At 37.4% G+C, this 16,049-nt stretch overlaps 1 protein-coding gene across 1 annotated transcript in view; it reads right to left on the bottom strand.

Annotated features, from left to right (window-relative positions):
• ADGRL2 (adhesion G protein-coupled receptor L2) overlaps positions 1–13,885 on the bottom strand; it is a 493,138-nt gene extending 479,253 nt beyond the window's left edge. Inside the window, exon 1 of the mRNA XM_090049620.1 lies at positions 13,576–13,885. The gene's annotated coding sequence lies outside the window, so the exon portion shown is untranslated. The remainder of the gene's footprint in view (positions 1–13,575) is intronic.
• Positions 13,886–16,049: the final 2,164 nt, after the last annotated feature.

Here is a 16,049-nt window from a genome sequence, read left to right as displayed (position 1 = left end):
GGAGCTTTTCTGTGCTTGGCAGTTAGAAAAGGCACCTTGAACAAACAGAGCAAAACAAACAAAAGCTACCTGCAGTCCCACAATTGAGGGCTTCTATTTTCTGCACATACTGCCTGATTCACTACTGTGTTATTCCATTTTATGCTAAAGTAGCTAAACTGAGATCATTTTTACTGACTCTGAAGGGCCCGATTCACTGATGCATTACTCCATTTTATGTCACAAGAACTCCACTGGAGTTACACTGTGGTAACACTGGTATATCATTGTACTGAATCAGCCCTCGGGTGCTTGGCCAATGACATCTCATCTGCTATCAGAAATCTGGTTTACAGGATGGAGATCCCATAGATTAAGAGCCACAGAAGTCTGACATATACATCTGCATAAAGTGCAATAGACACAATTCAAATCTTAATGTTACTTTATTCTGGTTGTGTTTTCTGGTTTAATTTGGTATCAAATCCTAGCTCCTTAAGAGTTTAAATATAGTTAAGTGGCATACCACACTGAAGTCACTGAACAATCGTGGCTTCACAAGGAGAGCGTACAACAGTTGATTACAGCTAAGCTCTCCCAAATGCCAAGAGAAATGAAGGGGAAGATATTTGAGACTGACTTTTTGAAGGGTCCACACATAACTAAAGATGAACACATCTCATTAAAATTTATTTTAAAAGTATTGATTTTAAAGTAGAAATGCACCCACAAAGAGAGACCCAAGATAAAGGCCAATGTGTAAATTGCTTTAAAAACTGTAGTTACTGTAATTATATGGAGCATTTTACAAGCAACTAGGGACTGCTTTGGATAGATGACTGAAATTTAATCAGTATCTGGCACAGATTGCCTTTCTTTCGTACTTCACATTTCCAAACTACTATTCTAGGGCAAACCTGCTATGATTGTGAACCTTTATTCTCACATTTGATCTCTTTGAATACTCTCCAAAGAATGGGTTTTACAGATTTCATAGAATATATGGGTACTGGGGCCTTTTTCTCAATAGTGAATACCTCTCTTCATTTTGGGGCAAACTTTATTCAGCTATCCAGTCTGGGGTTTATAATCATATGGAGCTTTACGTATGAAAATATTGGCTTGTTAATGCAGTCATCTGAGACTTCAAGATAAAGGAAATTAGCACTTCTCCTTGTAGTCAGAGGATGTAAGCATTTGTGCTAGATCTTTTATGAAACATAACTTATTTTTTCTATGTAGTTTAGTTTTTACTTGTATTAACTGGCAAAAACTGACAGTTTGAGAACAGGTGCCTGATTGATCTATATCTTTTAATACAAAGAGGAAAGGGAAAATAATTAGAAATGGTAAATCTGAAAATCAACTTATCCTGAGAGTTTGTGATTTATGACTAAGAAATCAATCAGTTTACTCCAAGTAGATTTAATGCATCTATGATTATTCTTGATGGTTCAGGATGTAAAGGTCTGCAAGTCTAAATAGAATTCTTGGAGCTTACCTTTATTAAAGCCTTAAGTATTGAAAGATATACAGTAGCTGTCTAGATTGATTATTGTATTATCTACTTTGCAGGAAAATAATATCCTTGACTCACTGCTTGTTGCGCAAATCCTCATTATTGTGCTTAATATACTCTATCCCCAAGGTAAATTAAAGCATTTCCTTCTTTTGTACTCTAGTTTGCTGAAACTTGAATTCATGGAACATATCTGGATTGTACTATGACATCCGAGTCCCAGAGATCAATTTATAGCTGTTAAAGATCCTGAAGAATTACCCTTTAAAATAGTTAGTATTTGACAACTAACAACATTTGTGTTTAACCTGAAAATATATCAAAGAGACAAAGCATTTATTCCTGATGCCCAAATGAAGGTCTGCTTGAAGAAAGTTATTAATCAGTTAGTATCCTGATATTAACAGGCTATCTTATTAAAACCTTATTTTTATATTATATATATTATTAAAATTGCACTTTTAAAGGTGAAAGTGCTGTGAAATACTTGCATTTAAATGAGCATTGTAATGCCAGTGACAACTAAAAATTGAAATATACAGAAAATAATTTTAGTTTTATGTATATGAATCTGAAGGTGCTGACAGATGTGCAGTTTCTTGCTGTAACTCATAGAGCTTCACAGAAAGTCCCATGAGTTAGTGATCCCCCTCAACCCAACAGACATTCATTGGCTGGTTGGGCTGGGGGAGAAGGAATCAAACTCTACTTTGGAGCCAATCCAGCGGAGTGATGCTGCGTGTCTGCAACTTCTCCCCCCTAGCCCTGCCCCTCACCCAGCTACAGTTCTGTCTGCAGGATGGGGGTGAAGGGCTCCAATCTGAGGTGGGGGGCTGCAATCCACCACCTCAGCACTGGCTGGGCAAACCCCAGCCTGGAGCTCCCTCCCCATCACCACTCCCCCATCCCTCCTCTCATTCTGCAGAAAGCACTGGGAGCAAGGACAAACAGAAGGTAATGAAGGCGCTCCACTTTGGAGCGCCTTCATTTGAACACTCATTAAATGAAGATTAGGTTGTTTTGTGATTGGGCACTTTTAAAGAACTCTGCAGTTATGTACTTCTATCAGGGCGTGGCTTTAGAGCACTATCAAGGGGCCAGTCACACGACAAATTTCACTTCTATCAGCACCCTAAGAGATTAGGTTTGATGTAACTGAATGCATTTATGCTGCATCTAGACTTTAAAAAGAGGTGCATGAGACTGAAAGAGAATCACTAAAGTCATTGGGTAGGTTGATATTGATAGAGATGTTCAGAGGATGGAAATTATGCTTTGTAATCTTTGTAAGATTTCTAATCTTAAACAAAGCAGAAACAAAAATTATATGTGAACAAAATCCAAGAAAATCTCCTTTTTAAAAATCAATCAAGATGTTACATTTTGACAACATCAAACTAATTTATTTTAGTTTTGACACTTTATTTTGTGTTGTATAATATTTTAATGCAAAATAAAAAATAAACAAAAAGGAATAGTTTCTTTCTGAATATGTCAACATAGCACTTTTTTACCCTGGTTTTGCTTCAAAATGAAATTTTGATGAAGTCAACACAGCTTTGTGAAACATTTTAGGTTTGATGAAACTTTATTCTCTGACAGAAAATGCTTCTGACAAGGTTTCTGTAAGCAGCTTAGTTTGTAGTCTATCGGAAGTCAAGGGAAGAACCTAAGCTTTACAGACAAGTTAGGTCCATTCTACAATGGCCTATTACATGTTATTAATACATCCCATAAAGGAAGAGAAATCGTATAAGGATAATGGAAGTTTATACAAGATTGGATTTTGTTATGGATAGATTACCTTACTTCTCTTTTCTCCTCTATATGGTTGTGAAGAGCTTAGTAGTTGCGAATATGGTTATTCTGGATTATTGTTTAAATTGCTGCAAGTTTATATGTATTTTTTATTTTCAAATTATGTGTGTGGCTCATATACTGTATGTAATTTGCACATATAATCTGAAGAGCAAGCACTAGTACTATTATAATAAATGAGGTTCATTTTTAAGAAATAATAATTATATAAATAATGATGTCTAGCCTTTACACAATTTTATTTTTCAAAGATCAATACGGAATAGACCTTTGATGAATCTTCATGACACCCCTGCAGTGGTGCAGTGCCAAGCACAATAGGGATATAGTTTATAACTTGGGCTCCTAAGTGCTGGCGAAACAAATCATAACCACAGCCACAAAACACTTTTCAAAACCAGGGGCAGATGTTACACTTAAATTAACCTAACTAGGGTTAGGGCCAAAAATTGCCAGCCCAATCTAATGTAGTTCACGTGAGAATGTGAATAAAGTTAAACTGGGAATGAATTAGCCCAATCTAATGAACATCTGTACACATTTGGAGCGCAGCCTCAGGGCCCAGAAAACCCATCTGCTTGCCCCAGCCCTGGAGCTGTGCTTTTCCTACCCCTCCCCCACCAACTCTGCCTCAGCTGTTTTTAGCCCCCTGACCCCCTCCACTCCTGGACAGACAACCCTCACTGCAGACCCCCCCCCCCCCCCCCCCCGACGCTACATTTCCCTTACCTCAATTTACTTGTATTGGGCTGCCAGCACCAGTGAATGAGTGCACATGCCATATCTGATCTACGATCACATGCCTTAAACAAATAAGCCACATGATCATAGACTGGGTATTGGAAATGTGTACACGTGCCCTGGAATCAAATTTCAGTCATGAAAATAAGTTTCTGGACTACAAATTTCAATCACAACTTCTGCTGATGTTATATTCAATTGTAGGTGTCAGCACATACAAAATGCAGGGCACATACTTAGGTTTTTACACATGGAATTAAGTTCACAACTTTACATTGAAAACATGGTATAAGTGACTTTTTTCAAGGGCACAATGCAAGTCAGCAGCAGAGCTGGGAATAGTACCCAGCAGGTTCCTTACTTCTAACTCCTTTTATTTTCAAGCATCCCAAAGTGCATAAGCCAGTGGTTCTCAACCTTTTGGATACAAGGCACCCTTTTGAAAATACCAGTTCTTAGCTTTCACTCATTTTTGGACTGTGGAAAAATAATAGAGCTATTCTTTTCTGCAATGAACTCAGAAAGGCCATAGCAGGTCCAAATATTTTGACACTATGGAGTCCTCTTTGAAATCTCTGCATTTATCTTGTGAATCACGTGAAGTATTTGTGCACCTTAGAATACTAATATTGTACTTCATCCTTAAAAGTCACTGACATAAGCAATGGGCTAAATCTACTACCTTGTAATTTTGCTATAGGCAATGGAGTGATAAATGACCACAAACAGGTTGTTCAGTCTTCTGCATGGACAAGAGGAACTATCCCATCTCATAGACAATGGAGTGGTTACGGCCTTGGGGCTCCTTTAGCTTAACAACTGGAGTAGCCTGTGGAAATCCTTTAGACACTTTCAGCAGAGCTGATGAAAGGATTGAAATGGAAATCCCTCCTCCCTCTCCATCCCACTTCTGTCCCTTCTACAGCAAAATTCTCCACAAAGCGGGCAGAATGGAGAGGATTCTCAGTACATTCACAGTATTTTTAATATCCAGGAGCATCAGGTGTGATCTTATTTTAGAAGGTGTCATCAAAACATCTTATTGCACCTTATATCCAATGCGAGGTGCTTGAAAAACAACTGAAGGAAATGTTGAATCAACCATATAAGCTGAACTAAATGACAAACTTCAAGGGTAACCCAAATAAGAAAACTTAATAGTTGTTCAGTGTAATTTCTTGACTTTCCACTAAAAACAGTGAGAGAATAAGGTGTGAGAGCAGCACAAAAATATTGATTTAAGTTGTGATGCTTCCAGCTTTGATCATGAACCCCAAGAATATATATTTACAGGAGAAAGATAGACTACAACTTATTTGAAAACCGTAGAGTCTAAGTTTAGACTGTTAACAGGCAAGTGTAATTTTCTTTCATCCTTAGGGTATAATAGTCACTGAACAGTGCCCCAAAAACCAGGAGAACAAGTAGTAACCTGATATTTATTCTACACAGACGTGAAGAAAGCTTAAAGAAATACACAATGTCTGAAACATTTGACATGTATAACTATTTTAATTGCAATCTTTCTCAGTCTGATTTTTCTTTTGCTGTAATAGACATTGAAGCAATTCCAAAAGTTTCCAGTAAAGAAATTTCCTTTCCAAAAATCCTATGTGGGGATTAAACATCCATCTCCCCAGGGGATAAAAAATTATTAGTATTTCTGCTTTTCCATAGATGGGGACTGAGGCAGAGAGAAAAATGAAGTAGCCTGTTCAAGATCACACAGGAGGTTTATTGTAGAGCCGGTATGTGTACTGAAGTTACCCTAACCATAAATTCATCCTTGCTCCTAGTTCATCCTTGTTTGCTAATGAACACATCTGTATTTGCACCTGATACCAGCTCCTAACTGAATTACTCAGTGAACATTCCTTAATGTTGAAGTTAAAACCTGTGTAAAAAGAAAGATCCTAACTTTATAATTTGCTTATCTTTTTGCAGGAAGTTACATTAGTCTAATTGATATTTATATTAATACAACATGAATTTGGAGTCTTGCTTTCTTTTTTTAAACATAGGCATTTTCATTCATGACACATTTTAAACCCAAACAAATTATAAAAAAACCCCTCTCAGCTATGTAAGAACCAATGAACACTATCTCCGCCTATTACCCAGAGACAAACAAATAGTATATTGCAAAAAATAAGTGAATCTCATTTCTGATCCTAATGAAGCAAGTAACCCATTATGCTGAGGTTAATTTGTTGACTCATGATTTCCACTTATTCAATGATATACTGAATCACATGAACAAACCTCTACATCTAATCAGTTTTTTTTTATTGAATCCTGACCTTTCATGCACCTTCTTCTTGATTATGAATGACAGTGACCTTTATCTAATTTAAAACAGACATACTGATGCAAAAATATGCAAAACACATGTAAATTCTGAATTAAGATGAAGATGCGCATAATATTATGGGGAGAAATTACTTTAGTGAGAGATGTTTATATTAGGGCCAATTGAAAGGGGGGGGGGGGAGGGAGAGAAAATGAATTAGCCAGCACAAGAATGGCTTTGGAGGAACAGCTGCAGAAAGCCTGGAGACTGTTTAGATTTTCTGAGCTTCTATTTAGAATCCTGAAATGTCAATATAAATATCAATTTTTATTATGCTATTCAGCATTTTATGGCATTCATGAAATGATCAAAATGCAATAAAGCCAGACAAAATACCTCTTCACCTAAGGTTTGGCAAACTATGCTTCAATAATCCATTTGTATTTCACTTCAGATACATAATATTCATTTTTTGCAACACAGAAGCGGGGTCAAATTCACAACAATAAAAGTGCTGTTTGGTTCAGTTTGACACTTCTCATTAAAGCAGAATGCCTTGTATATCATCTGGAAATAGTCTTTTTAGTCTGTGATACAATTAGAAACTGTAGTCACTACTGGAAAAGAAAGAGTGACTCTGGTGGGAGGGAGAAGTACCTAACTAACTTTTCTCCATTCCCTTGTGCTTTTTCTTTACTTCCCTGGGTTAATACTAATGGGCCTGCATTGAAATCACTAATGACAAGCCCAGCCATAGGCACAGTCTGAACTAAAGCATAATCCTATAATCCACTCTCTCATTTCACAAGTCATCTTTCCTATGAATAGCTGCAAACTTAAATGGCACATCAGCTGCTTGTCTCCTACCTCAGATGCTTTTTTTTTTTTTTTAATATGAAAAATTTGCAAAACTAGATGTAAAGAATGTCAAAGCAAGAGCCTAGCGAACGCATTTCTTTGCAAGAATCCTACCAAACAGTACCTAGCATTAGCATGTACTTTCACGATTAACAACAGGGGGTTGTCAGACTGCTATTTCTGAAATAAACAGATTTATCCTGACAGATAATCAGCAGTTTGTGCTGCCTAATACATGTTATCATCCACCACTGACATCATTACATTAAAAGCACACTTACTATAATCTTTCATAGGAAATTAAATAGGTTTTATGACATACTCATGATGGATTTTGGTGGTAGTGGTGTGGGAGGGGATTGACTGGGGACGGGGTGGGAAGACAGGGGAACACACACAATAAACAATATGAAGAGTCGAGTCTAGGCCAATCCCTGTTATGTTTAGTTTATCAGACTCTATTAGTATAATTTCAAGAGAAATTAAAACCAAATGTGCAGACCCATAAAACATGCTTTATACATGCAACCAGTATTGTTGCGATGCCTTTGATTTCCCTCTGTTATTACCTCAATGCTGTTCTCTGTGCATGTGTCTGTCTACTCTCCTGCCTGACCAGCCACGTAACAGCAGTCTCAAGAGTTTGTGTCAGTTTTCTGATTCAGATATTTACAGTCAAAGATGGCTGTTGACTTTGGGAGAACAAACTGAGCAGAGTGCCAGGAACTTGCTTTTCTGAGGTGCCAAGCCTGTTCAGCTCTCAGTGACTTGACTGGAGTTGTGAATGCTTGGCACTCATGTTAATTGGTCCTTAGGTGCCTCAAGATGGGCTCCTGAAAAAAAAAGAGATACTCCAAATCAGTAGCCACTTTGTGAATATTGTTCTTAATTTCTAGGGGTTAAATCCTGAAATGCCCACTCAGGCAGACAAAGTAAGGAGTGTACGATTTGTCACAAGTACAAAGGATATATGTTCCTAATTCTGTTTAGGCAATGGAATAGTTATGTTGTACCTGCACAGAGGCAGGATGTGAAGACCCTCTACAGAGGGGTTGCACCCTTTGTGTGCTACAGAGTGTGGAAGGGAGTTTTGGGACTGGATTGAGACAGAAAGGGACAGAGATGTAAATTTACACCTGGTTGATCTGTGACTAACACATCCCGGCTGTCTAAACAACTTGGATGGTGAGTGCAGAAGCTACTGCAAGCCTAGTAGATGAAAAATTGGCTGCAGAGCAGTCCTATACAATGAGGGGAATGTGGAATAATTTCATATGCATGGTCTCGCCTCTTTGGAGCTGTCTTTACAAACAACCTCCTTATTCTGCAGGGACCAAAATGGGGCTTGGTGAGGATAAGAGAGTTCTAATAAGAAAGATTTAATAAGCTTTCCTTCTTTCAGAAATTATCTAAATTCTTTGTGTAAGTCTCTTTTCTTCATTGGAAGGATACAGAGCATAAAATAGCTCAGGAATGCTGGGGCCAACTTTGAAATTTCTTTCTTTCTTAATACACTTTTTATTGTACAAGGTCACGGTGTCATAGTTAACGTTACATTGTTATTATTGGTCCACTAACTCACATAACATAACATAGCGCAAAGGTCAGATAATAGAAAATTGCGTAGGCTACTTAGCAGCTATATTCCCTTTATCAAGCTATTAATCCTTTGGTTGTTGTCCCCCTTAGCCAACGTGTAGTTTCTGAGCCACAGGCTCCTCTATAAAGGCAAGTTAAATGTCTAAGTATTGGGTCTATTGGTCTGTTGAGACCAGTGAATTTTTCCGCATACAGATCCTAAAAACTTTTCTTAGTCATCTGTCTTAGAATGGGTGTATTCTATTTTTTCCACCCTTTTACAATTATGATCCTGGTAGCAAAGAGAAAAAAGCTGAAGAAAGTAGTTTTTAGAAATTCAGCCACACCAGTACATATTTATTTAACTCAAAGGATTTTTTTTAAATGTGGCAACATCAGCAGAGTGATAGGAATGACACGCGCAAGTGACAAATGTATTCTTAGGAAAAAGTCACTAGGAGCATCATACAGAAATTAAATCAATTCCTAATTCTCAGGTGGTTACTATAGTTCTTTCTTTTTTTTTTTTTTGGTCTGTTTTTATCTTTTGGAAATGGAAATTTTAAGCTTCACGGCTAAAATAGCATCTGTTTGCCGATTCACTGCTCCCACCCATTTTAATTTCATTGAGGAAAAGCCATGTACAATTTGGCCAAGGGTTTTTCATCTTATGTACTGGGTACTGTTTTCAAGACAAATCCAGTGTTTGCCATTTAGAAGAGAATCTGGGAAATAAAATGCTAGTCTAACAGTGAGACCAATTTTTTGTCTTTATTCTAAAATTGTTAAATTGCTATGGACCCATGTTCTGCACATTTCTGCACTTTATTATGTGGGGAAGCTGTTCAGATTTTTGTTTATCTTAGATATTTTGTATCCAGAGGTCAAATGAGCATAGCTTTTGAGTCAAATTCCTACTGGCTGCATTTGTAATAGTTGATCTTTTCACACTGGGAGAGGAAAAAAAAAGTGGGAGACAGTTCAAGCTAACCCAAATAAACAGACAGAAGTAAAGTAACAATTACTTTTCTATATGGACCTGCTCTTGCTCATTTCTCCTCTAGAGATAACACTTTCTGACATAATGTCAGATAACCATGTTCAATGTTTCTCAGGCTAACCATTTAAAGATGCATTTCCACTCCATTTATTTTCTTTTATCTGTCTCTCCTTTGGTGCATTTCAACTGGGAAAATTTTCATTTAGACTTCTTGAAACAAAGATAGATATGTAAGGGAATAAAGGGCCCACCTCTAAACATATCCAAAAATTACAAAGAAAGGTATGACATGACAGAAGAATGCAGTGTTCTGATAAGAACGGTTGTTTGCATAAAAATGTTAACTGTTACTAAAACTTCATTGAAGTTTCAAGAAAAGGTAGACTGACAAAGCCTCAGGTTAATTTCAGTTACTACCAAGCACCTTCCACCCACTGAAGAATTCCAAACTCATAAAAGGAATGTCAATCTTGTTCTTTAGACAAAAAAAGGGAGAGAGAAGAGCCTCAAAGGTTGTCAGTAGGTAAGTCCATCAATTACAGAACTGATTCAGCTTTTAACCCCTTGAGGTATTTTCTTCCAATAGCACTAATTTCTATCATGAATAAAAGGCCTGAAGTTTGGAACATGATACTAGGGTAGTACATTCATGGTAGGAAGCAATGAAAAGTACTGTGAAAAGGAGAGCATGATATAATCAAAGAGAAATTGATGAGAAAACTTGGGCCACATGTTCTTTTGTGCAGCTATGGCAAATCAGCCATTGCATCTCACTGCTTGATAATTCTGTAGAGAGAGTTTCTTTCTTACTAATCTATGCAGATTTGTATTTTCTTAAATGATCTATCATATGGCCCCTCATTTTGCCATATACCACCTCCCACCCCCTCGAATATTTTTAAGACACAGTACTGCAAGTTTACCTACCAGCTCAAAACTATGACCTACTGGACCCTTAAGAAGCTGGATGGATGGAATTTATTAAGAATCCATACAGCATCCTTTTAAGATGATAATTTATCTTTTTAACTGTTCTCTGTAAAACTAGCAGTAAAGAGTCTAAAGGGAGTAAGTGCACTATGTTATATATGGCTACACAGTTTACCGCATCCTATAGATTCTGCTTCAAGGTGCACTAAAATGGAATAAAATGTAACTTATCTTGGAAAGGCGTTTGAGTGAGTTACTATAGCAATGGCAAGCTCACAGATGAAAAGGAAGAAACGATTGGCAGTATAAAACAAACTAGGGGTAGAAGAACTGTAATAATTTTGTTAAGCAGACTAACTTGAAGTTAACATAAAGGTGAATTCTTTGGAGAGCTTCCTGGGAAATTTACAAATACAAATTCAGAGACATAGATAATATGTCAGACTGACCCTCATCTCCTTTATTTCAGGGAACCAATCAATTCAACAAATCATGATGATGTAAGCTCAGTGAATTTAAAATAATCATTCGTATCATTTGGAAATAACTCTGAAAAGATCATTATGACTCACCAGGAAATATTTCCATATGTGTAAAACATTGGTTAGTTGGTAGAAGAGGGAAAGGAAGTAGAAAATAGCTGTCTGCTACAGTGTTTTTTTTAATCCACTTACAAAAAAAAAAATCTTCCTCTGAAAGGCCCTTTCGTCCCCTTGTCATATCTCCAGTATTGATTCATCTAATCTCATTTTACTGTATTACCAAACTCCACAGGGATCACCCTTACTTCCCCAACTTTATCCTGGGCCAGAGAATCAGTCAAATAAAAGATCCGCAATATGCCTTTTCTGAAGTTTAGTTTTCCTAATGATAATTCTGTCTCCCTCTCTCCCCAACACTCCCCCCTCCCCCATTTTTGGGGTAATACTACTACTACTAATAATCATCACCATCATCACCTTATAAATGTTCTTGTTCCTTAGCAGAATGGTTTTGCACAGCATCTTCCTTTCTATAAATTAAAATCACTTTATGTACAGGAAGTAGCATGAAGAAATCTTTCTTTCTTTGTTTCTATCTGGAAGTATTGCTACAAGTCATTGTTTTTGAACACATAGCTGAAACATACATGCTGTTTCCTCCTACATAATGTCAATTTACTTAAAAAACTCTGCACTTGAAATAGTTAATAAAAATTCTAATTACCGGGTAAGAAAGAAAGGTCAGACTCCACTTACATCATTGTGAAGGGCTTTTATTACACACTGCTATAAAACATATTTCTTTTTCCAGTTGCCATCCTAGTAGACCAGTCTGCATACCAATAGGATCACTAAAATGCCAGGAAGCAGAAGATATTTATCTGCTAAATTCTATGTACAGTAACCTAACAAATGCCAGAGAAAGAAAGATTGCCCTCTGCACAGTAATACTTGTGTAGATGTCTTCTTTATGCTAACAATGACAAGGCTCCTTTGGTTTGTACTATACTCCAAAATCAGAATACATTTTTTTACAAAAGCAGACTGTATATCAAAGAGAAAAGATGCATATTTTAGGCACTGTGATAATGGCAGCAAATACATTTGCTGAAGCCTAAAAGTATCCATTCCCCAAAGATGAAACTGAAGATTTGTATCTTCAATATTATTCAGGAAAGTAAGGAAGGCTTTTCTCTGTCCCCCTCTTTCTCTCCAGTTTGCTTTACCAAATTTGTGTCTCATTTCTGTTGTGTTTCAGAACTTTCAGTCTACTGTAATTTCATCAGGTCCTATTTATATAGGTAGGCTACTGAAAAAGAGTGAGGGAAAGAAAATAAATTGTTATTTACTAATTCCAGCTGTTTTAGGTAATGAACAGCAACTTTTATGGCGGGACAAGGGTAAGTGCAAAACATTCTACTACTGTGATTTCTGTACTGCACGTCTCTCTTATTTTACTGTATGTGAATATATCTAAAGTTGTCTTAATAAAGGCACATTTCAGATTTAACCCTATATTCTGCCAGCACATCTTAAGAAATGTACGTGAAGTAATGCCAGAGTTACCATCTTCCTTCATAAAATCAGTGTGTACTTTCAAATGCTTCAGTCTCATATTTCTTGCCTCATATACTTTGAGACTAATTAAATAGTGCTTTTTTTTTCTTTTTCTTTCTTTTTTTTTTTTAAACAAATTCTTTAAGAATTTTGCCCACTTAGTTTCTTGAGATTCTGTTGCACTTTTTTTTGCAGCAAGTATTGCATGTCCAACATTTCTAAACAATAGATATTAACACATAACTGTAATGGTTCCATTTCATTACTTCCACTACCACTGGCAATTCTATTAACAATATGTTTATCTTGTGGCTTAAATTTATTTGACAGGCCCATTTCCAGCAAGGCCTTCAGTTTCCCTTGTTTACAACAGTGCAAAGTAAAAGGTGACCTTTTTATTTTTTGTTTAAAACATTTCAACAGTTTGTTCTGCTCCAGAGATAATAGTCTAATAAAGTTCAAGGCCAGAAATCCCTGACAATATTAATTTTTCCACTTGGTGAAGACAGCACTGCATCAACTTACACATAGATTAGAAAACATTTAAAAAATAAACTTGATTGAAGACTGCATCTGTCGATCAGAGACTTTGTATTAAGACCTTGCCTGATACTGTAAAAAGGATAAAAACTGGCTAAGTAAACATTAGAACAACAGTCATTTAAACAATTGCACCTATACATATAAGTAACAAAAGCATCAAGCACCTGGCATTATCCAGTTAGGACCTAATGCTGACAACAATATGCATCGCTATAGTGGCATCTGATAATGAGAAAACAGTGGAGGTATTACATGTCTTTAGAAGAATCAGACTTCCTACCTTAACAAGACAGACAGAAGGTAAGTCTCCCTTTACAGAAAGTTGTAAGTAAAACCAGGCAGCAGTTGCAGTAAATTGAGTCCTTTCAGTCACTGTATACATGCAGCAGTTCTGCAATAAGGGAAAAATATAATGGGAGGAGCAGCTGTGAACGAGTGACCTCCTGAAGCTGAGTTCTCTTTGTGAATCAAGCACTGGGAGCCAGTGACTCTGATTTGCATGGATTATCTCCACTTGAACAGATACATTTAAATTAACTGGCACAGTGGCAAAAAATGGAAGAGTGAGTGAGTGAGAGAACGAACAAGAGAAAGAGAAGGAGACAGAAGGAGAGAAAGAGAAAGAAGACAGGAGATCGGGGAGCTTGGCTGGGTTCGCTGGTTCAGGCAGAACTGTGTCTCAGAAGAGCTACAGCTCCCTCTTCATGTCACAGTTGTAAGATAAGAAATGCTGTCATTATAGACTAGCTAATAACAGAATCCCCCCCCCCCCCCCCCGAACTTCTGATCATCTATTTGATCCGATTTCTATAATCACTTAATAATTTGGACCGTCATGCAGTCAGGATTCTATTTTGGAAGCTTCATATGGTTTTTAATGAGCTATGTAGCAGAGGTATGATAAAACTCTAAATGATTTTAACCACAGAAGGAGTTTGAACTGAATAATTGGTACAAATTAAGACAAAGCTTTCTGAATATGCCTCCAGAAACATACTGCTTCCGAGTATGAAGATAACTTTAAAAGGAATGAATAAAAGATGATACTCAAAATGTTGATATATCAAGTCATTGACAAAAGTATCGGTGCTGTGCATGCAAACCAAATGTAACAAGACATAAGAAACATGTGAAGAGCCTCTAACAATTTGCATAAAGCCACTTCAATTTTTTTCCCTTATTACCATGAACAGCACAAACCTTACCTGTTCCAATTTCCTGATTTGATTTAAATGCAGTACTTACGCTGATTAAGGAAGTGTGAGGAACCCTCTTGAACCTTCATCCAATCCAAGAGGAACTTAAACTAAACTTTCTTCTCTGTTTCAAAGCAGTTTATATAACTCCTCCCACACTAGATTACCAACTTTGCAAACTATTAAGCATAGGTGTTGGCCATAAACTAGATCAAAAAGCATTCATGGCAAACAGAATAGGTGATCATGTGCATCCAACTTAACTAATTGGAAATGGAAGATAACTGAACTCTTTAAAGAGTTTTCTGTGAGATTTGAAGTCAAAATTTGCAATTTCAGGTGATTCAGCTGAATGTTGAACAAAAATATATCTGTTAGGGTTGTTACAAAATATGTCAGGGTCTCAAGGAACAGTAAGTACCGTTCAGTCCCAAGTTCCCTATTTTTGGCCTGTTTCAGGAAAAAGAATCAATTAAATAAGAGCCCCACTGAAGTCAATGAGGGGCTGTGTAAATTAGGAATCTATACTAGAAATGGAAGATTTCTGAGATCACTGGGATCCCATCTGTGGAGTTTTCTTTATAGAATGTGGGCATTTGCTCGTGATTTGGACTGTTAGATGCTGCATATATCTGCACAGAAAATATGGTAAGTATTACACTTAACCCAGCCATGAGAAATTGCTTCCTGGAACTAATCACACTTACAGTAAAACTCACTGTAGATAAATGTTCATATAGATACTGGACCAAGTAATGGGGGATATATTTGGATTTTCTAATAAATGTTATGTGACACGATAATAAGTGTCTATGCCCCATAAACAAATGACAGATTTTAAAAATGCATTTGGTTCTCTCAAAAATATTCAGTCACATTTTCATTATGGGGGCCAAATCCTCAAACTGTGCCTATTTATACCAATGGAGAATCTAGCTATAAATGTTGTCCATGTGATATCCAATTGGATGTCATTCATCCCTCATCATTTTCAATCCTGTCTTTCCCTCCCTGTCAAGCTCACTACCTAATTACCGTATTTACTTGTTTAGAAGATGAATCCTCCCCGCCCCCCCATTTAACATGGGGGAAATAGCCCCTCACATTACAATCAAGTATGTGGAGAGTGGGGAGCAGCTGATGCAGTGACAGCTCTTGCCACAACCCAGGGCTGGGGTTGTGGTTGGAGCTAGAGCTGCAGCTGCTGCCTGTCCCTCCCCAGCTGCTTATACATGCCCTGCCACTCATCCCCTGAAGCCCCTAGTCCACTTTTCCCACACTGCTTCAGCCTCTCTACCACATTCCTCCTTACCTTTGCTCTGCACTGGCAGGATCCATCTTTGATGCAGCCTGGAGCCTAAACTTAAAGCATGGCTCCAGCCCGGCCCCATAGCAGTGGTGTGGAGCCAGCACTGCTGTTCCAGCACTGGCTCCCTACTGCTGCTCCTGCTGCTCTGCTGCTGCTATGCGGCCAGCCTGGAGCCATGCTCCATGCCTTGGGCTGCAGCAGGGATGGAGCCTGCTTGTACAGAGCAAGGCAAGAGAGAATTGGGGTAAA

The sequence above is a fragment of the Crocodylus siamensis genome, chromosome 5 (genome assembly GCF_052110815.1).
Source record: "Crocodylus siamensis isolate JL-2025a chromosome 5, ASM5211081v1, whole genome shotgun sequence".
Classification (NCBI taxonomy): domain Eukaryota; kingdom Metazoa; phylum Chordata; order Crocodylia; family Crocodylidae; genus Crocodylus; species Crocodylus siamensis.
This window is presented reverse-complemented; position numbering and strand designations above follow the sequence as displayed.